General features: G+C 44.5%; 1 protein-coding gene across 5 annotated transcripts in view; it reads right to left on the bottom strand.

The window, feature by feature from the left end:
• Nucleotides 1-23,144, bottom strand: part of MAP3K5 (mitogen-activated protein kinase kinase kinase 5) — a 180,551-nt gene that overhangs the window by 149,724 nt on the left and 7,683 nt on the right. Inside the window, exon 1 of one of the 5 annotated variants that reach the window (XM_070225545.1) lies at nt 21,164-21,285. The exons of the other annotated variants lie outside the window; for them this stretch is intronic. The gene's annotated coding sequence lies outside the window, so the exon portion shown is untranslated. Of the gene's footprint in view, nt 1-21,163; nt 21,286-23,144 lie in introns of those variants that run through there. 5 annotated transcript variants of the gene reach the window in all.

The following is a 23,144-nucleotide window of genomic DNA, read 5'->3' on the forward strand; positions in this document are numbered from 1 at the left end:
ACCAAACGCAGAAAATATCAAAAACACGCTGACTTAAAAGAAAGCAGCTAAGCCACTGCCACTTTCATAAGTTACCACCCTAGAAACCCAGGTGAGCCTTGCTCTGACTATGCCTCGATGGATCCCATGGCAATCACTCGGGTTCTTGCTAAATTTATGGTATAATTTTAAATCTTTATTTACTTTTAGCTCGTCGTCGTCTTCTCAGCGAGCTTCAAACCTTCAAAGAAAGATCTGTAGGTTCACTCCCTGCCTCCCTCCGTCCACCCCTCGCTCTCCCTCCCTCCCCCACGCAGTCAGGTGTTCCACAATTATCAACCACGCTCACCTCCCCGGCACGGTTCTAGTGCTGGTGCTAGTGAGCCGATCAAGCCAGAGTCTCTGCTCTCAGAGGCTCACAGTCTAGTGGGGGAGGAGAATTTTAAACAAGTCTGCTACATTTCAAATCAATAAGGCTGTATTAGAAATAGGGACGGTGCAGAGGAAGCAATGTGATGGGAGAGACGGGCTCCTCCTCTGGAGGAGGAGGGACGGGGGGGGGGGGGTGTGGGGGGTAGGAGCCGGGGGTGTGCAGCGCTTCAACTGCGTTCAGAAGTTCAGAAGCACGATTTCACCCAAGGATGGAGGGGAAGGGTGCTCTAGACAGGAGAAATAGTGCAAAGGCAGAGAGCTGCGAGAGGGGAGATCTTCAGCGTGGCTGGGACAGCGGCTGGAGGTGAGGGAGGCAGAGGTCAAGCTGGGATTCAGGCGTTCGAGTCCCAGTGTAGGGTTTTAGAAGGCAAGCTCTGCTCCCTCTGCCTGCAGCACGCTCCTCCCCATCTCTGCTCTCTGCGTGGCCCCTTGCCATCATTTCGCCCCGTTCCAGCACCACCTCCTCGCATTTCCCGCCACTCCACCTGGCTCTAGCATGCCTCTGTCCCAGAAGGTCTTATTTTTTTCTTCATGGTCCTTATCCCAACAGGGAGTCCTTATTTGTTTATTTGTCTGCTTGTTTACTGAGTGACATTTTTCTAAGACACTGGAGGACCCTCAAATGTTACACAAAAGAATGTCTACATTTTAAGTAATTTTTCTTATGTGGGAAGCTTGTATTTAAATAAATCTGAGTCATCAACCCATTAAAACAGAAAGAGGCCTTTATTGCTTTTCTCCTGTGATTAGTGAATTCCCCACCTTCTCTCTCCATGAAACTAGATGAACCTAGTCAGACGGCAGCAGTGCTCCCTCTGGGGGGGTGGGTCACCAGTGTGTCGGTGAAAGCACCGTGGGAACAGCATCAGGACAGTAAGGACGGGACATAGATCTTTCTTGGCCTCAACAGGTTATAGATTACAGAAAGGGAAATTCTGTGGTGATAAGGGAACATGACCACACATCGATTTTTTTCCCCTGAATCTAAAAGGATTAAAAAGCATTTCGATAATCTTGTTAAAATCCTCTAAAAAGCAAGGCGCAGTATTAAATGACGATGTATAGTAATAACCTGAACACTATCCTTGGGTCAAGTGAAAAGGTATCCACTGAATGTGCATTCACCCTCCCGCAAACATCCTGTCATGATTTGTTGGGGCATTTGTGCTAGGTCTGAGCAAAACACGAAGATGAATCAGACCTCAGGCAGCTTATAATCAGAGAGGATGCTGAGGCCTGTCTGAAAGTCTGAGAGGCCACAAGAGAGGCAAAGAAAACACATTTGCAGGTGGACGGTCCTTCAGCGTCCATCAGGAGTGTCCAAGTGGGCTTTGAAGTAAAAGGAGAAAGTGGTCCAGCAGAGGTGGGAGGGCGCTTCAGGCAGCTGACACCGAGGGAGCAGAGGCAGAGATGCAGGGAGGTGGGAGGCGCTTGTCAGAGGCAGCGAGGAGATCAAGTTGGTGGAAGACAAAGAATATCAGAAAGTTCAGTTGGAGGGTGGATCTCAGCACTCCACCACCCGCGCTTAATCTGCAGAAAATGGGATCCACCACAGTTATTTTATCAGCAGAGTAACACGTCCAGGGAATGCTTCAGGAAGAACATCCAGGCGCCGGACCAGAGGGGAGCAAATCTACAAATGTAGAAACCTCAAGGAAGATCTTCAACAGCCCGGGAATGAGGGATCAGTGACGGCAGTGCAGGTGGAGAGGAGGAGACAGGGCGGAGATGTACTCTGAGGTCCACTTGTAAGACCTGGAACTGTGTGGACGTTGGGGAAACCATTATTCGATTCGCTCAGTTGCACATGCTGGAAACCTCAGGGTTATCCTTGAAATTCTTTCCTCCTAAACTCACTCAATCATGAAGTCTTGTCAATTCTACTTCCTATTGAGCCAAGTTACTTATCTCCCTCTATACCACCTGGCTTCCCAGCACATCCTTCTCCACTCCACTTGCCACATGATATTCGTGTTGACCTTTTTAAAAATGCTAGGCTGAATGGCATTCTCCTACAGTGAAAAGCTTTAATGGCTTCAGTCTCTCACGCCCTGCTCCACCTTGCTCCTGCCTCCTCCTCCAGCCTCTTCTAGCTGCACTCTGCTCCAGCTTCCTCCTAGATCGTCACGCCCAGCTCTGCTCTTCCCTGCCTCAAAGTCGCCACATGAGAAATGCCCCCTCACCCTGTCACCTAGGTCCCCAGATGAGGGCAGGTCCATCCTCAGAGCCCTTTACACTTTCCTTTGAGCACTCAACTTATAATTAAATAGTTGAAAAGCGATTTTTTAAGGACTGTCCCCTGGCTAAGCCCTCCCACCTACCCTTACCCCAAAGCTGGAACTGTGGCTTACAGTAGCCATAAAAGCTGGCACTAGGCATCCATTGGACAAATGGACGAATAGAAAGCAAAGATCAAAGACGAGACTGAGGTTTCCAGTCTGGATGACTGGAGAGAAAATACTACCACTGATAAGTGAACACAGGTTTCAGAGGAGAGACAAGGACATTAAATTTGAGGTTGAAAGAGATGTTCATTCAGTAGAATGTTGGATACACATAAATGGAGCTAAGGAGGGAGGAATGGGCTGGAAATATATATATTTGAAAGTCATTTTCATGGAGCTGAGCATGGATGGCATGGCCATGTCAGAGCACACTGAAATGATCTTTTGGAATGTCTGTTTTTTTAACTAGACTATGAGCTCCTTAAGGGTACTGACCCTGGTGGACCCATCTGCCGGAGAGCGAATGTTTGTGTCTCCCCCCCCAATTCATATGTTGAAACCTAACACCCAGTGTAATGCTATTTGGAGGTGGGGCCTTTGGGAGGTGATAGGTCATGAGGGTGAAACCTTCATAAATGGGATTAGTGCCTTTATAAGAGAGACCTCAAAGAGCTCCCTCAGGTACTGGCCTGATGGCGTAGCAGATAAGTTCACGCGCTCCGCTTCAGTGGCCCAGGGTTCGCTGGTTCAGATCCTGGGCGTGGACCTAGCACCACTCATCAAGCCATGCTGTGGCGGTGTCCCACATAGAAGAACTAGAAGGACTTACAACTAGGATATACAACTATGTACTCAAGCTTTGGGGAAGGAAAAAAAAAAAAGAGAGAGAAGAAGATGGGCAACAGATGTTAGCTCAGGGCCAATAACAAAAAAAAAAGAGCTCCCTGACCCCTTCCACCTAGTGAGGGCACAGCGAGAAGAGAACCATCTATGAACCAGGAAGGAGACTCTCACCAGATCCTGAATCTTCCAGCACCTTGATCTTGGACTTCCACCCTCCAGAACTATGGTAATAGATGTGTACTGCTTAAGCCACCCCATCCATGGTATTCTGTTAGAGCAGCCTGAATTAAGGCACCATCTTTGCATCCCAGGTACCCGAAATGATGAGAAAGGAAAAAGGGAGTCATCATCCCCAGGTTCTTTTCTGTTAAAGAGAGTGAAGACCAAAGGCCATGTCAGCTGATGCATGAAGTCCCCGCTGATTCATCAGAAGACAGTTTCCACTAAGTGACAGGGGAAAAGACAACTTTAGTAGAGTTAGGTGAAGAATGGCAGCCGGAGAACCGAGACCACTTTCTCAAGAGTTTTGTCAGAGACACGTCAGCCTTGAGGGAGCTGGTGGTCCGGGACACGGGTGAGGTCTCCTTCTCCCCTTCCACCTCGTCAGGAAGAGTTACCCCAAGACTCCTCCAGAGACTCTTTCTCAACTGTACAGGAGCTTTCTCTTCAGATCCACTCTGGCCTTGAAGAACGCTCCTTTCTGCTGCTTCCTCTCTCTCTCCAGTCAGAGTTAAGACCTGAGGAAACTCAGGTCTCAGTCCTGTGGCGGAAAGTGGTAGGAAGGCTCTTTGATCTGCTTTGGTTCTAGACCATTCAAGCCACCTAGCCCCGAAAAGGAGATCTTCGAGGGCTCCAGCCCAGCTTAGCAGAGTTTTACACTGGGGCCTGGGGCCAGAGCCCCATGCAATAATCAAGAGGTGATTTGCCCTATTTCCTGACCACATACCTGCCTCTGGGATCTCTCAAGAAAGCAAGTTCCAGGGCAGGATTGTAGTATTTCTTAGGAACCCAGCCAAACACAACTCAACAGCATTTCAATTTCAACACGACTTACAGGAAGAGAGTCAGGGCTGGGTGAGAGGAGAAGTAAGGTCAAAGGAGCTGTTTCAGTATTGGGAAGCAAGAATTTATACACGAATTATCTGTCCAGTCAGCACCAGAGATTTGTGACATGTTCATATATTAACTATTAACGAGACTCTCTTTTGCTACTGTGTTTACCTTTTAGAAAAATTAAAAGCTCATTAGATATATTAATCAGAGACTCAGTTTACAGATCTTAGAGACTTTTATCTCTTGAAATATCTGAATCTATTTTAGATATAGAAAACATAAAAATGAAACCATTTAAAGTGGCAATGTGAGTGTTATCTAAAGGTATCAGGACTACAGTAATAGTCTTTGTGTAAACAACTGAAGCCTGTTTTCATACAGGCACCCAATGTAAGACTTTTGTTTAAATATTTTAGTATATTAGGCTCTTTAGTAATTTAGGAGCAAACATTATTTTAATTTTTACTTTCATTTAAATATACTGCAGATTGGTGTCATTATATCACACATACTAAAATTTAAAATTAAATAATCTTTACGCATTTTAAAAGTAAGCTTCTTTGCTCCTGCAAGGTTTATTCTTGCATATTTTAAAGCAGTACAAAAAATCATTATATAACACAGCCTTCCAATTTTTAGTCATTGCTATTGTTTGATTTTTATCCTTTATGATGTTCCCATGATGTTTAAAAAAAGTCTTATAACTTTACAGATGATGAAAACTGAACCAAAATGAAAATAGTCTCTGAATTTATGCAACATTTACAGCTCTTTGAGACATTCTTCCAGATTCTAAGATAACAATAATAATAATATCTTTGTGTTTCCCATTTAAAGAGACCATGGGTTCTACCCATCCTCCCAACTATTTTCAGGTGGCCTATCAAATAATTTTTGTAGTTTGGGCAGTCAGTCCAGGTCCTTAGATTTTAGAAGCAAAACATTTTTACCCCCAACCTTACCTGAGCTTCACAAAAGTCACTAAAATAAGGAGAGACTAGCAGGAAGCACTTGACAAATTCATAAGGTAAGGCCTTGTTTATACTTGAACAATTTACAAATAATCAACTATTAGGTTTAAGTACATTCTGCTTTGATGAAAACTGTTAGTCCCGCTGAGAAAATAAAAATGTGTTTTGAGTTTTTACACATCTTACATTCATAGTAGGAATCCTGTTTTTGCCTGTGTTTCTATGCGCCAAACCTGTATTAAGTATAGGCTTTTGAAAGTAAATTGTTCTCTATACAGCCTTATGTACTCGTTTATTCCATAAGTATCTACTGAATAAGAATTTTACACCAGGCGCTAGCCTGAACTATAGGGACAAGGATCAAAAAGAAGTTGGTTCATGAATGTGCCATATTCCCACTGCTGATAACAGGCAGGAATCAGTAACAAAATCCATGCTGTAACCTAAGAATAACATAGTCCTGAGAAGACCTTTAAAGAAGAAAATTTCCTAAAATAGCCTTTTTACTAAAACCATACATGAAGTAAAAGTTTGGGGGTGTGAAAAACTATCCATACACAAACGATCCCCAATTTTCAAAGAACAGGTTCTATCTCCTATTATAATGGGGAAACTCCATACAACTTTAAAGGAGAAATGAAAATAAGCCAAAATAACATTTTCACAGATGTTTTAAGTTACTGAGGCAGGGAAGGGGTTTTTAAAGTCTCTACTTAATGTTTTATTTATCTAAAAGTGCTAAACGAATGCAATAAGCCAGGAGAGGGGGCTACCACCATTGCCTAACTTTGGAATCCTACTCTGACAGGTACCAGGGATGGCAGGATGGAAGGCATACAGGACTAGTCACTGCTCCTCTGTCATCTTGTGGCAGGGCGATATAATATTTTAAAAAACGCCCCCGACTGGGGTGTCCCAGTTGCCATAAGATGGCATGAACATGCACTCTCAGGCATAAACATCAAAGAATAGCCAGCAGTCAGTAATGTACATAATTGTCATCAGCCTCGACTTTTTTCTTCCAAAAACGCAGAGGACTCAAAGGCAGTTAAGACTAGTAAATCCTACTAAATTTCAAGGCACATGTCATTTTATATATCGATTTGCTTTCCTTTTTAGCCACAAGTAACGACTAAAACAAAAGGCAAAAGATTTTCTGGATAAAGCTCTTCCATGAGGTGTTGCTTATGAAAATGATCAAATCATTAACTTACGTTCAAGGAATTCAGTTAAGGACATTATTTGTTAAATTTATTCAAGAAATACTTATCGAGCACCTATTTCACGTGAGCACCAGAGACACAAAAATGAAAAAGACAGACCTTAATCTAACTAGGAAAACGGACAGTCAGCTGGTGGGTGAGCTGTTAAAACGCAGGAGAAGAAGGCGGCGGCCTGTGGGCAGACAGAAGAGGAGGCTCCATGCCCGGTGAGCCACTTTGCAGAAAGAAGGTTCGAAGGGCGTCCTGGAGGAAGCCAAGGAGTCCCAAGAAGTGAGGGAAGAGCACTCCAGGAGGAAGGAGCCTAGAAGAACTGGTCCCATTTCCCAAATGACTGAGTCCAGCAACTATAACCACAGCAGTCTGAACTAGAAAGGGGAAAACGGAAAAACGAGCGTAGAATGACACTTGGGCGCAAGAAGGGAGAGATCCTGAGCTTGACTCACGAGGGAACCAGCAAGCAGCCCCGAGGCGGGGTCCAGGCACAGGCAGGAGGATGTCAACCCATACTGGCAGGCCTCGCATGCTGGGCTAACAAGCTCGGCTCCCTCCTGTAGCTGGTTGGGAGCCCTAAGCGGAAAACAGCACTGACCGCAGAGCAGTTTCTTAGCACCTACTCAGACAGCACAGAGGAGAAGGGACGGAGAAGGAAGGTGAGAAGGGTGAGCCACCAACGCCGTCCATCGGGAGCAAAGGCAGACGCAGCGCATGCCTCTGGGGAGACGGGCCCAGGCAGCGATTCTACTCCAAATCAAAGATTACGAGAGTGTCTGCATTCACCAACAAAATGTTAGAAAAACGAAACAAAGCAATTTAAAAACTAACTCTTCAGCCTCTTTCAATTTAAAATCCATGACCTTAAGGAAAGTCATGCAAATACTTTCTGTTTCTGATTTTAGCAGAGGAAGGCTTATGTCCATTCGGAACAAGTGACAAAAGTAAGAAAGAAGAATCTCTACTGACGGCCCAGCCAGAGGAAAGCTGGAAGAAAGAGCCAGCGTGGTGAATGGGGAAGGCGTGAGCGTGGGGATGAGCAAACCCAGCAAAGGGGCTCCCGACGCTGAACGCCAGAGCTGCAAGCGTTTTGTTCCCCGAGCAGAACCACTGGTGTTTCTAAATTTAAACAGCACGCTGGACAGGACCCCCGCCAAGAACCGTCCGCCGAGGGCTGCACGTGACTCTCAGGTGTCCCGTGGGCAAAGATGAGGAGTGAGGTGGGCGCGTGCTCCTCACTGGTTCAGCCGTCCATGGACGGCACCAGAAACCAGACAGATGGCCTGTGAGGGTCCGGAAGGAGGGCTCAGAGCAGGAGTGCGAGAAGAAAAGCAGACTTGTGGTCAGGTTTCTAAAGGCAAATAGAATTAAAGCCAAATAGAATTAAGCAGGGGAAGCATCAAGGGGATTACACAGAGAAAGGACCTCCTGTTCTCTTTCTCCCTCTGGAAACTCTAATGCTGGCTGCAGAGCCCTCTTAGGACACACAGGTTGCCTGCAGGTTAGACCAGCCCACGGACCTCCTCTGTATTTGACCCCCGGAGGCCCTCCCCCTCCTCCAGCCTCCTGAGGTCTCTTGGTTAACGCCTTTGCTGCCACCTGTCCCCTGTGTGGACGTGCTCCTTCCTTGCCCTGCCCTTGGCACAGCTAGAGGGAAAAACGATAAATTCTGTCTATTCCCAAGGCTGAGATGGGCTAGTGAGTCTTGGATGCATGTTAGCTTGCGTAGCTTTTAAAAAGGCAACAATCTCCACTTTTTTGCGTAACTAGGCAGTTAAGATGAAGTCTTTGATGTATAAACAGGATTTTCACAAAACTGTCCACTGCTTTCTCCGCTTCAAGCACCAGCCAGAGTAAATCATTAGCTGTCCAGTCTCTGTTCAACCATCTAATCCCAACAGGCCCAAATATATGCATACACAGGTCGGCTTCCAGGCAGCCTTCTGGTGGACAGCCAGTCTCGGGACAGTATCTGGACAGTGAATTTCCTACCACCCCTGTCCATAGAAACTGAAAATTCATAGAGAGAAAAAATTTTTCCATGTAAAGTGTATTCTTGCTGAACCTACTCAGGTACTCCATTTTCAGTTTTAACTGCTTCTTTCTCAAAACCTAATGACGACTCAAGGCCCAGGCCTCATTTTCTCTCCAGGACTTAGCCACCACATGGAAGTACGGCAGGCAGCGAGCTCCTGACCTGCTGATCAGCCTCCCCTCACATGCACATCCACAGGAGGAGAAGTGTGAGAGACCATCCAGACTGTGGGAGATGTTTCTGAAGACGTCCACCATCAATTCCTCGCCCTCTGTGTGCACGTGGCCACTCCCCCATCGAGGTGCCCCCGTCTCCTGGAGTCTGGGTTGGCACTGTGACTGCTCTAACCAATAGCATGCAGCCAAAGGAATGGTCCCAGAGTTCTGAGACTGAAACACAAGAGAACTGACAGCTTCCACCTCCTTCTTGGAAGGCTCACTCATAGGACACTCCCTCTCAGAATGCAAACACCACGTGAGAAGCACACCCCGGCCACGTGGAGAGAACAGGAGGAGAACTGAGGCCGGGCAGAGAGCCGGCACCAACACCCAGCAATGGGGAGGGGCCTGCTGGGACATCCCAGCCCAGTCCAGCCCCCAGATGTGTGCAGATCCAACCGACTTCTGAAACGGAAGAACCACCCAGATGAACCCGGTCAACCCACGAGCTTGGGAGAGATAATAACAGGTTGTTGTTTGAAGCCACTGTGCTGTGTATGGTTTGTTAGGCAGCAACAGAAAAATGAAACAGACCTCTCCACACAATCAATCAACACTGTGGGGTATAAATGCTGGCCAGGCAGCCATGATGTGCCTGCTCCCTTCAAATACATCTTCTCAGTTAATCTTCAAAACACGGTGAAACACAGGCTTTCTCACTGCAGAGAGGATCCATGAGGCAGAACCAAAACCCAAGGCCAGCCTCCCGACCCTAAGGCACGTCTCCTTCCCGCTGCGTCTCGGCTGAGATGTGTGGACTCCGTGGGGTCACCCCCAGCTCGCGGCAAATCTGTCCCTTTGGGCACCAGCATGGCCACATATCTGCTCCCAGGATCACGTCCCCCCACCAGCCGCCACTAAACGCCCGGCCGTGGAGAACTTTTTAAATGGTATCGTAACAAAAAGTCAGAAGTCATGGTTAGATGGCCCCCCAAAAAATCAAACTGATGAGGCAATGTGGCAACATAACAAAAGCACATGGAAAGGCCTCTTGGCAGATTCCTGCATCAGAGAAAGTGCTGGATTAAACCGCCACTGAAGTCTTTTTTTATTCCAACAGTCTATGACCTGCCAGGCACTATGCAAAGCTCCTTACACGCACGATCCCATTTAACCTTCGCAATGGGCCTATCGGGCAGTGACTGTTTGACCCCCGTCTTAGAGATGAGAAATGAAGGCTTCGAGAAGAGCACAGAACCAGCAAGCGGCAGGGCCCAGATCCACACGCAGAGGTCCGTCAGATGCACAGCCACGCGTTCACCACTGCAGCACGTGGCTTCGCTTCCTTCGCTAGGAACACATGACTTTTTCCTAGTCTGATGAGTGGAGATGCAAGTCCCCAACAGGAATACACTTAGGTTACCCACATTCCAAGAAATGGTCCCCACCCCCACAGAGCCATCCCCGAGGCACCCAGGTCATGAGGCGGGCGAGAATTTACCTGGTAAGGCATAAAACCACGGAGGCCAGTTGAGGCCAGGCCCGAGCCAAGCCCAGCCCGGCTCCCCACGCTGGGGCGCAGGCAGAGGCTGGCTGCACACGCCTCACCCACAAATCCCCACCACTCCTCTGCAGGAAGGGCATCTGAGTCGAAGCTCTAGTGCCCGTCTCAGAACAAGGCCCAGCAAGAACTCAGCAAAGAAGTGCCCGTAAGGATGACCTCTGGGATCGCTTCACAATCAAAAACAAAAACAGCGGGGCACCGCGGACCTCAGAGCCCAGCAGGTCAAGGCTGAGCCCTTGCTGCTGCAAACCTCCACACGTCCTTCACTCCAATTCACCCATAGTGACAGACAGACCGGACTCATCCCCTCCATCACCAGACATCACGGCCAACAACTGGGCTTTGAGGCACTGGGCGGTAGGGTATCTGACTCGATAAAAGTGGACAAGTCGGAATTTGGCGTTGAGGACAGAGGTCACTAAAAGATTGACAGAGCAAAGAGCATTTCAACGTGATCGCCCAAGTTAAGACTTCAGAGACAGTTTCAAATTGGACCAACATAAGACCATACAGGGCAATTTAAATCTATGATAAACTCCATTTCCTCATCTAATACTTAACACTAAGATGTTGAGTCTGCAAACCACAGAGGGACAAACCACTCGCCCTGGAAACACACACAGACTGTGAGGACTTTTAGAAAGAGCATCACCTACTAAGTGTGTTACAGGAAAATTAACTTTTCAATGAGATTTTTTTCTTACAAAAATGAGATTTTCTATATCTTGCTTAAGACAGCAAATCACAAGGGACGAGTAAGTTTATTACAACAATAACCCTTTCAAGAAACATTTAGACTTTTCACATTTAAATATTTAAGCTTTAGGTAATAAGCAGATAAAAGTAAGGAGTGATTCTCATTTATGCTGAAGTCAGACTCTACTAACATCCATAATTCTAATAAGTGCCAAACCCACAGGAAGGAGGAAAGGAAAGAAGGGAGGGAGGGAGGGAAAGAGGAAGGAAAGGAGGAAGGAGAGAATGAGCGGAGAAAAGGGAGGGAGGCAGGGAGAGACGAAGGCAGGGAAATCTACTCACCCCCGGGTGTGATAAATGACAACAAATGCCCAAAATCTGAAAACTCTGCCATTCATCGTTCACTGATCAGTTCAACAGCCAATAAATAAGGAAAAGTTGAGACTAGCTTGAAAAAAGTTGAAAAGTTGAGACGAGTTGAAAGCCAAAAATACAAGAGAAACAGGAAGAACAACATTTTAATAAGAAAGAAAAGAATATCAGGGACAGTTAAAAATAGGAGGAAGACCCACCTGTCTTTTTTGCAGAAATTAATGAACCTAAAATTCATATGGAAATACAAGGGAACCAAAATAGCCAAAACAGTCTTGAAAAAGAAGAACAAATGTTGGAGGTCTCATACTTCCTGATTTTAAAACTTAATACAAAGCTAAAGTAATCAAGACTATGTGGTACTGGAATAAGGATAAACATACAGGTCAATGGAAAAGAACTGAGAAATAAACTCATACATATACTCAACCGATTTTTAACAAAGGTGCCAAGAAAATTCAACGGTGAAAGACTGAATGGTCTTTTCAACAGATGATGCTAAGACCACTGGATATCCACATGCAAAAGAATGAAATTGGACTGCTACCTCACATGACATATAAAAATTAACTCAAAATGGATCAAAGGCCTATATGTGAGAGCAAAAACTATAAAACTCTTACAAGAAAACATAGGTGTAAATCTTCATGATTTCAGATTGGGCAATGGTTTCTTTTATAAGACACCAAAAATACATGCAACAAAAGAAAAAACAGATAAATTGGATCTCATCAAAATTAAAACCTTTTTTGCTTCAAAGGACACTATCAAGAAAATGAAAAAAACACCCATGAAATGGCAGGAAATATTTGCAAATCATATATCTGATAAGGGATTTATATGGAGAACATGTAAAGAACTATTACAACTCAACAATAGAAAGACACACTAAAAAACGAACAAGAGATCTGAACAGACAACTCTCTCACAGGCCACAACTAGAAGGAGCTAAAACTAAAAACAATATATACAACCATATACTGGGGAGATCTGGGGAGAAAAAGCAGGGGAAAAAAAAAGGAAGATTGGCAACAGTTGTTAGCTCAGGTGCCACTCTTTAATAAATAAATAGAGAAAAGAAAATAGAATAAAATAAAAACCACAATGAGCTACCACTTCATACCCATTAGGATGGCTAGAATCAGACAGACAGTAACAAGCACTGGGGAGGATGCGGATAGACTGGAGCCCTCAGACGGTGGTGGTGGTACCCGAAAATGGTGCAGCCACTTTAGAAAACGCTTCAGTGGTTCCTCAAAACACTTAGTTACCATTTGAACTAGCAATTCCACTCCTAGGTATATAATGAAGAGAAGTAAAAACATAACATCCACCCCAAAACCTGTATATGAATGTTCACAGTAGCTTTATTCATAATAGCCAAAAAGTGGAAACAACCCAAATGTCCATCAACTGAGGAACAGATAAACAAAATGTGTTATGTGCCATATAATGTAATAGTATTCAGCCAGAAAAAGGAACAGGGTATTGACACTTCTTATGACATGGACAAAGCTTGAAAACATTATGCTAAGTGCAAGAGGCCAGTCACAAAATGCCACATAGTGTATGATTCCACTTATATGAAATATCTAGAATAGGCAAATTCAGAGACAGAAAGCAGAACAGTCATTGCCAGGGGCTGAGGGGAGGAGGATATGGGCGTGACGGCTAATCTGAGGTGATGAAACGTTCTGGAATTAAATATTGGGGATAGCTGCACACTTTGCAAATCTACTAAAAACCACTGAACTTTATGTGCTAAAAGGGTGAATTTTATGCTATTTGAGTTATATCTCAATTTAAAAAATAGAAGAGAGAAGCATGCAGAAGAGGGACTGGGTAACAGTAAACAGAAAAACAAACAGCGAGGAGATGGGCGAGTGAAGATTCCACCTGAGGACTCTCTGCCCGGCCCACATCACAGCCGCTTCCGTCTCCAACATCGGGCACAGGATGCAGACCCAACCAATGTTTACTGAATAAATGAATGAAGGTATGAATGAATGAATGAAGCAATAAATGAATGAAAGAAGGTAAGTCTGAGCTATGCATGAAGCAAGAATCTGCACTTAAAAGCAATAGAATTCACAAATGATAATAGTTTTGACTAAAAAAAGTGTCAAGAATTAACATAAAGATTATAATAAACATCAAACTAGTGAAATAATGTAATACATTTGGAAAAATAAAGGAGTGATATTCTTACTACATATACAATTCATGATTATTCCAAAGGAATCTAGAGCAAGTTTCTGGTTTGGAAAAGTGGGTGCCATTTAGTGAAATGTTAGGAGCAAGAGCAGGGGACCAATGAGTGGCAGCAGTGGACAGAAAGGAGTCTGGGGCACCTGTGTGTCAGCAGGAGTCGAGCGTACGGCAAGAACCTACAGCCCTGGGCGCCTGTGCTAAAAAGACACCCTGGGGAGAAATCTGAGACCGAAAAAGGCATTTTGCTCATTTCACAGGAATGAAAGCAATGAAAGCTAGCTGACTGCCCAGCTTGCTGCGAGAAGACTGTCCACGAAATCTCTCAAGCCTGAACTTTTCATTATTATTACCATCATAACTAGCATCAACGAAGGTTCTGCACTATCGTGACAACCCAACGTTTAAAAATATGTTCTTTGAAAATACTCTTTGAAAGAATCAAATTTCAACCTAAACTGATTTTCAAAATAGGATTTCAAAAGATTTGGCTCTGTCAGGTTCTCCCATTACCAAAAAGAAACAAAAGGCAAGAGAGAGAGGGAGACCTTAGTGCTTAGCCAAGTCATCTTCACGTAGGCGAATTTTCTCTAAGCAGACGTGTTCCTTGCCCCTCCTGCTCTGTTGAGTGTGGCACATGAGACTCCTCTGTAAAGGGGTCATCCTGAGCTCAGTTGGTACCATGTCCCTCTCTGCATGAAGCTGGTAGAAAAGGCTGAAGGGAGCTGGTTCCAAGATTTGCCAGTAAAACAACAGTAACTATCTGATAGGATTCTGGGGAGGGGGCAGGGAGCCTCCTGAGGAACAGACCGACGGACAATGAGTACAAAGGAATACGCGCCATGGCAGTGAGAGGACCTTCCAGTTAATCCGAGGTTTATTTCAGTAATTAGTCGAAGCAGCCCACCAGTCGGGGGTGGTTTGGAACTCAAGGAGAGGAAAGCCTAAAAAGAGATCAGAGTATTGAAAAAATGTGTTTCCACTGTAAGTTTACAAAGTGAGATGGCACTGAACAAAGATCTCTCTTAAAAAATGAATCATTTTTACTTATAATGGCCAGTGTTATAAGCCATGAAGTGTTTCCAGTGGCTCAGAAAATAACTGCATTTTTGGTCTTGGTTCTTAGTCTTGAGGTTTCGAAAGCTTCTGAAATCTGGCCGCTGGAGACACATGGAAGAAGAGCTGCCCCGGCCTGAGATCCCCTTCCCGCAGGGAACACTGTCGCTCCCTGGACTGGGCCCGCAGCTCTGCAAACTCAGTGCAACAAGGAAAGAGCCCCCGACTTATGCCGCAACACTGCGAATTCAAACCCATCCAAGTTACAGAATCTCATACGGAAAAGCAATTCCAATTAGCAACAAAACAAGCACATTTACCAAGGGTCATGCTCCAGAAGTTCTTTCTGGAAGAGAGTGGTTGGGAATTTGTATTCCACATTCCCACAGAAACGATGCTAAATAATACCTGAGCCACAAAGGCTTACTGACCTCATCCTGTCTCTGAGGCAAACTCACTGCGGGACCAGGCACGGTGCCTCAGCCTGGCGGCAGGGCGCACTGCTTCCAGCCACTGCCTGCTCCTCCTGCCCCTTCACCAACACCTTTCTTTACAGAATAGTCTGCGAGATGCGCCTCCCGCCTCCCGCTGTTCGCCAGCGATCATTCAAGACACTATCCACAGACTACTTTCCTGAAACTGCTCTGGCAGAAGTTACCAGGGGCTTTCGAATCTCCGAGTCCAATGATTCCTCTGAAACCCTCAACTGTACTGACTTCTGACAAGCCCTCCGTACATCGCTCTCAGCCAGCTCACCCCCTCTCTCTGAACCTTCCCCATCCGTTGTCCGCCTCCTGACCACTTCTCTTCTCTTGATGCCCTCCTCGGTCCACCTTTAAATGCTGGGGGTCCCTCGGTTCCATCATAGGCCTTCCTCGTACTCTATCTCTTTCTTATGGGGAGATTCATTTAGTCCCATAATTTAAAACACCTGGCACATAATAAGTGCTTTCACTTGTTATCCTTCAAAACCCAATTTGGTGATCATTTTGCAATATATACAAATCTTGAATCAGTATGTTGTACACCTGAAACTAATATAATGTTCTATGTCAATTATACCTCAATTTAAAGAAAACCAACTCAAATGTCACCTACTGTCCAAAGCCTTAACCATCCTCCTCCACACTCCCCTCATTTGTGTTCTCCAAGACCTCATATAAGCCTGCAGTACAGCAATCAGCACAACCGACTACGTGCTTACAGGCTGCCTCCTGGACCACACTGTGAGCCCCTCAAGGCAAGGGTTGATGTCACTGAATTCTACCCTAAAGCATCACTAGGCGTGCTCTGCAGGTCAAGCACAGATACAGAAGACCTGGAGGATGTCAAGATGCACAAAATGTGATCTTCATCATCTGGGAGCTTAACTCACACTTAAGGAAAGGCAGACATGGAAACCAATAACTGAAATACCAGGAGGGAAAGTGCAATGTTCACGCATTGAGTCCACAAATACGCGTCAAGCGCCTATCACATGCCGAGCACTCTACTAGGTACCAGAGATACAGGATAAATAAGACAGACAAGGAAAAGACACCTGGAAGGATATTTCAATGATCCTAAAGGACATGGAACTGCTCCTTCAGTGTCAGACGTTTCTAGCAAAGATTTCTCGTGACCCTTGGACTTGAGTTTTCAGTTGCTTTTTAGTCATTTCACATATGATGCAAGACTTATGGAGCAACAGCCTTTCTTATATTCCCCAAAGAATCAAGTGTGCATTGAACACTGAATTTTAAATAAATTGAGATTTATTTAACAGTTTTTAAAGGATTATTTTAAGGAGTAATAGATAAGGGCTACTAATATATGCACACAGTAAAAAATTACACAGATCTTAAAGAGAATCCAAATGGAAAGAGAAATTGTGCCATGATTTTTTTTGGCTTAAATGAGAGAATGCTAAGCTTAAGCCATAAACAACTATGCAATATGCTGGATTCAGGAAAGAATTTTCCTGGTGATCACATATTAGGTACATATTATGGCTCAAAACTTGGGCAATACTTTCTTCTATGGCTGAAGGGGACAATTACAAGCCTTGAGGAGGTAATTCTCACAGACTAAATATAAAGTCATCAGAAGCTTGTCACCCAGTCCAAGTCTTAAACTGAGCTTCCCGCATATGGAGCAGATAAGTGAAAGCAGATTAGGCCTGGATTCTCCAATCAGAGCCCATTTCTCCTTTAATGCTCTCAGAAAACCTTCTCAAATTAAGTGTGGCTTATCCCCTGGCACGGAACTCTATTTAGGTAACATGCTCTTTCTCCCCCGACAAATAAACCAAGAACAAACCAAAAAAGCGGAATATGAAAACAGAAAATTCATGGTCGCTTCATACACCCCCTGCAAACTTATTCCAGTATGTCTGACGACACTTTCAGAGGAAAGCACAAACGTATCAGAGTGGTGGTCTGGGAAAATTAAGGCACGGCAACATATAAATACCATGGTCCACTTTTGCTTGAAAATTCCCGAGCAGTGTCACAACACAGTGGCAGCAGCTTTTGTGTGAACACCTCACCTGAGGATGGCATCTGGCCCTTCTGGGGCCACCCCAGATTAAAAATGAACGGAAACAGGTAATGAGAAGAAGCTACAAGCCTGGATAATCAAGAGATTATCCATGAGGAAGAATGTTCACTATATATTTAACAAGATGAAATCTGCTTCTTGAATAAAACCTGACTACAGGCAGCATCCTGAGCTCCGGGAGGTCTGGAACTTGTGTGGCAGGCCCTTCGCCATTACTTACCAGTGTTTGCCTAACCATGAAAACAAGTGCCAATGTTGGAGGCAAACCAGGGAGATGCAGCAACATCTTACCTTTAGTTCCAAGTGTGCAAGAGATTTGACTGAAATAGAAGAGTCATCCTTATAATATCAAGGTTCTACCTACTCAAAGATTTCATAAATGGGCATCAACTGAGCCATCGGTAATGACAGTCATAAACTGTCCCCATGAAGGTGACTTCAGCTCAGTCACCTACAAATTCTTGCTGGGAATTGTCTGTCTGCCTTTTTTCTGCCTTGTGTTGCCTTAAACAAAGAATCAAGAACAGAAGGATTCTGTCTGAACTTTTAAACTTCCCGTAAATCAGGGCAAGCCATTCCCTAACGTGTTATTAATGAACACTGATGAACATTTACACAAGTTAGCTACTTTTAAATGCTCCTCTAATTGGCCTTAATTATAATATCTCTGCATCTAACTACTTTCTTCAAAAAAACCTTAAAAAGTTAACTTTGTAAACATACCATGTTCATAAGTATGAATTTTTGTCACAGATACCTTGGTGTGACATAATTAATACCTATGATACAAGTGTGCCACTTATTTGAATATATGCTAAATGGACTAGTAAACACTAACAAAAGACTCGCGGAAATTACATGTTGAGTCGAAGGCATAACTGACTGCAAAGATTTCATAATGCTGACAACTCTTAATTTCAGACTCTGAAAACAAACAACGCAGAATGCAGGTCAACATTCTAGTAAACACAGCACCGTCAGTCCTTGGGTAATCCACTCGTGTGTCATATTTAGTGACTCAATGAATCTTCTCCACTACTGATTTTATAAGGGAAAGAAGAGTCTAGGACTCTTTAAGAGTCGAGGCTGGCGTTTCCTTCCCAGTGTTATTTCAGATTTACCAACTGCCAAGTGTACATTAAGCACATAAAATATTGGCAGCACTAGGTTGGTTGGCAGGAAAAGTCAAGCCAACTATCCTCATCATAACTCACGTGCAAGCTGCAACACTGTTCTCTAACTTCACTAGGTCAAGCCAATCAACTTACACCAAGACAGTGCTCTGCAACTGCTATAACAAATATTCACACACACAAAGAGATCCATTAGGTTTCAAAGCCACGCTCCCTGCCCTCTAGAGGTCTACAAACCGTTTCTTACTCTGACAGTGTATAAACACTGGGCCACTATATCTGGGAAACTGACCAAAAGCTAATTTTGAAAAACTAAAAGCCTACTCTCTAGATCTGAATGTCTGAATTTTCACTGGCTCAACCAAGACCAGTTTCCCAAGACCAATTCCTCAAAATCTAGGAACCATTTTGGTAGAGATAACGTACCTCGACTGTATGTACGTGACTCAAAAATCATTAGAAATGTTACGTCAAATATAATTCATAAATGTTGCTTAGAACCTTCAAAGGTAGCCGGGATTTCAACCTTAGTCATTTTTAATCTATACCATAATATTGCTATGGTTCTGCAGCAACACTGTATCCAACACATCTGCCGTTTAGATCCGATTATCTAAATGGCATTTTGTTTGTTTACTATTCTCATTCAATAAGTTGGCATTCAGAGTGACTATCTTCTGTCACCCAAGGACCATACACTCCAGGCTCATCAATAAGCCAGAAATACAATTTTACTACGGACTAGAGGCCTAAAGAATACTAAATTACGTGGTTGGCATACTTCATTTACGTAAAACATCCTAGGTTTGTTTCACAAACTGAAAAGATTAATACAAGAGAATTTAAATACAGATCAAATTCTGCTACTAGAAAAGCAATATATAAGAAAAAAGGTTCCAAGGATTGCTGCCATAAGAGTCAGTATAAAAAATTCTTCTTCATTAACGAATGATAATACCCTCTTGGAAGTCAATGCAATGAGATGTATTAATACTTATAAAAGATCTTGAAGGTTTTAAGAAACTGGGAATTTATTTAAGTAATCTTCAATATGATACTGATTTCATATAAAAATAAAGCAGGGAGTCCAATGCACAGTTTACAGTTGTGCAACATTTTTATTTTCAGTGCATTTTCCCGTCTATTATAGTGGTAACAAATGTTCTCAACTGTACAGTTCAATGAAGTCACCCACCTTACGAAGTCCTTAAAAAAAATCCCTCGGTCTTTTTACCTGTTCAGTCCTAGAGCTCCACCGCGCTCGTGACAGGCCGCCAAGAATTACTGAGGGAACTGGCGAACTCACAGGTAGACCGTAAGACCATAAAAGGCAGAAACTGCACTCTTTGAACTTAATTTTGTGAAGACTTTCGGAAGAAATCTCTTAAGTAGTCAACAAATGTCTACTGAGGAGAAGACCGTAATCATGGTATTAATAATAACGTAAACTTTTCAAATAGAAAATTTGCTGGTGGGAGACAGAGGAGCGTGCTTACAACTGAAGAGACTGGAAGCAGCAGTCTTAGGTTCAGAACTTGGCTCTGTCCCTTAGTCATCACGTGACACTGGAAAGTTGGTAACCACCGCAGGGTCTCAGTTCTCCCACATGCAAAACTGATCCCCTGATGCTATCTGCCTCACAAAGCTGTTCTAAAGACTGACTAAGGTCAGGCACGTGAAGCGACTGGCAGGGCACTGGCTCGTGGTAACGCAGGTTGTGCATTTGGGGACGACTTGCCTTAAATTACAAGACCAAAGTGATGTATTCGGCATGTGGAATTTTATAGCAATTTGCCAGCCCTCTAAAATATTATAAGGATTTTTTTAACCTCCAAAAAACAAAACTGTTTGGAGCAGTCTGGACTACTGAAGCTCCCGTTAGTAATGACGACGATTTCCTAGCCTAAGAATGAAGTTGGTTTGTGGACGCTGCAGGCATCACACTGGTGTATTTCTGATTTGGTTCTGGCTTGTACCTCTTATCACACCCAAAAGCTAGGCGATCGACAGACTAACATCCAATTTGTACACGCTTCCTAATGTGAAACAACCAGGATTAGGAGCCCCAGTTACAAGGGATCCTGGGACCCACTCAGAGCAAACACAGCTTCAGATGGTGGCAGAGCCGAGAAAAGAAAACAGGCCCTTTAATCGGGTCGGGTGTGAGCTCTTGAGGAACACACAGCACAAGGCTGCTGAGAATGACCAAGCTTCTGTGCCGAAAAGTTGCCCGAGGCTTGAAAATGGACAAAGGAGAGTGCTGGGTCTCCTTTCAGTGGAGGGCGAGGCTTCCTGTAGCACATGCTCGGAACGGTCTGACTGTAAAAGGACGCGCACCTTTGACTGTCCTAGTGACGAGGCATTGTCCAAGGCCTCGGGACGAACACTAGATTGTGCAATACTGATAGTGAGGCAAGTAATTCTCGTCCACTGCAACACAAAGGAATATTGTTTGGTAGAGAGACAATTGATTTCCACCCCGTAGAAAAGATGACTCGGACATTTGTACTCACAGAATTGCCTTAGAGAACATTACTCAGTTTGCATCTATCAGCAAATTCATTTCAGCATTCCTGATGGTGCACAGGTGTGTACAATATCAACTCTTCAAATTCTCCTGTGAGTCCATTTTACTATCCTACTGGTTTTCTCATTAAATAATGAGTTAATTAAATATCCGACATACCTTTATATTTGTAGAGAACCACAATTTTACATTTTTGAAAACTCTAATTCAGCACTTCCCGTGAAGGAAGCACCTCCCCAGGAAGGGAACTGGTGCAGCAGAGAGGGGCTTTTGGTGCTGTCCAGAGGGAGTTATTTCTCTAAGAGACAGAGAGAAAGAGAAGTGAAACAAACGTCAAATGGTTAAGAGCTAAGACATTTAGCAAGTGAATGCATGAGTGTCTTATACTACTTTACGTACTTTCTTTATGACTGAAATGTTTCACAACTTAAATTTGTTAAAACTGTTTTTAAGAAAGAGTGAGCTGGGTGGGAAGATGAGGAGGACGGGCAGTGCCTCCTGACTCCCGCCTCAGCATCCATGTTTCCCATGGAAACAGATGCTCTAAGCCTCTCTTCTCCCCCAGACTTCTGCCTGCCTCTCTTTCGTCACTCTCCATGCCTCTATCATAGTAAGAGGCACATCACAGGCAGTTAACAAATGCTTACGGAACCGAAGGACTGAGAATGTGCTAGAACGTCAGCGGAAAGCAAATCGGATGCAGGAGGCAGAATTTCTCAGGGAACCAAGAAAAGGGACGGTCCCCAGGCTGTGCTGTCAGCCCAACTCTGGCTCACCCTGGAGAAAGGCGTGTCTACACTGGGCAGTCCCTCTGACCAGCACGCCCAGAGAAGAGCCTCAGACCGGCCTGGAGAAAGCCCGATTCGTAGCTGTGGGCCAAGAAACCAGCCGCCAGGCCTCAGCCTCGGCTGCAGGCTCCCTCTTTGGTACCGACAGAGGTGTTACAGTCAGCTTTCTGATGATCATCTTCCAAGACTGCTAACAAGAAGCCACTGAAATTTGTTAACAAGAGGGGACCAGAAGTTACGTGACACCACCGTGACTCTTCCTCATAATAACGCTGCCGTCGCAGAGCAAGATGTTCAAACTGATCCTCTTAAACAGCATTTGTGCTTCAAAATGTTACACCCCGCAGAGGGAGAGCGTGGGACAGTGGGCAAGCACACCTGGCTTATCTGGAAGGTGGAAGACCTGGGTTCGACTCCTACTCAAGCTCTTGATTCATTCTGGCCAAGTCACAGACCCTCTCCAAGGAGGAGCGCCCGCAACTAGCAGATTTAGGTAACGACACAGCCACATCTATTCATTTTAGAGCTGACAAGGTGATTATGAGTGCCACACTGCACAGAGCAACACACGTCTATCACGATTCTGTTCTAATGTTTGTTCTATGATCTAATATTTGTTCACCTGCGGGTGACCAAACTATAAATCGTAAAATACCTAGCTGGAGGTAGAACCCATGCCCCCCGGACAGCAGGACTCGCACTCCTGGTCCTGCTGCTTTGGCTCTAAGCTGATATTTGTCACAACAACCATATTAGAAAACTTGAGTGTGACGTTAAGAGGTACTTCATGTGTAACAGACTGGGTGTATTTATTCTCCTTGGATGCTTTTTAAATAAGAAATAGGGGTAAGCAAGATTTTTCAAGGAGGACAAATTCTCTGGCTTAGGCAAATACTTGGTTTAAATGGCTTGGAGTCAGTGGACAGATGGCCTGACATTCACTAGGGTGGCTTTCCCCAAGTTTCTGTTTCTCAAGAGTTCTTAGGGGCCAGCCTGGTGGTACAGCAGTTAAGTTTGCATGCTCCACTCCAGCGGCCCGGGGTTCACCAGTCTGGATCCCAGGCGCAGACCTACACACCACTTATCAAGCCATGCTGTGGCGGGCGTCCCACATATAGAGAAAGATGGGCATGGATGTTAGCTGTGCCTCTCAGCAAAAAGACGAGGATTGGCGGCAGATCTTAGCTCAGGGCTAAACTTGATCAAAAGAAAAAAAAGTTCTTACAAGAGACTAAAAGTGTTGGAAAACACTGATATAATTGGTCACAACCATGAAAAGAGACTTGCCACACAAGGAATATAACTTCCTTCCTGTATGAATCATACACCGAAGGCAACTGCTCTCCCCATTG

The sequence above is a fragment of the Equus caballus genome, chromosome 10 (genome assembly GCF_041296265.1).
Source record: "Equus caballus isolate H_3958 breed thoroughbred chromosome 10, TB-T2T, whole genome shotgun sequence".
Classification (NCBI taxonomy): Eukaryota; Metazoa; Chordata; class Mammalia; order Perissodactyla; family Equidae; genus Equus; species Equus caballus.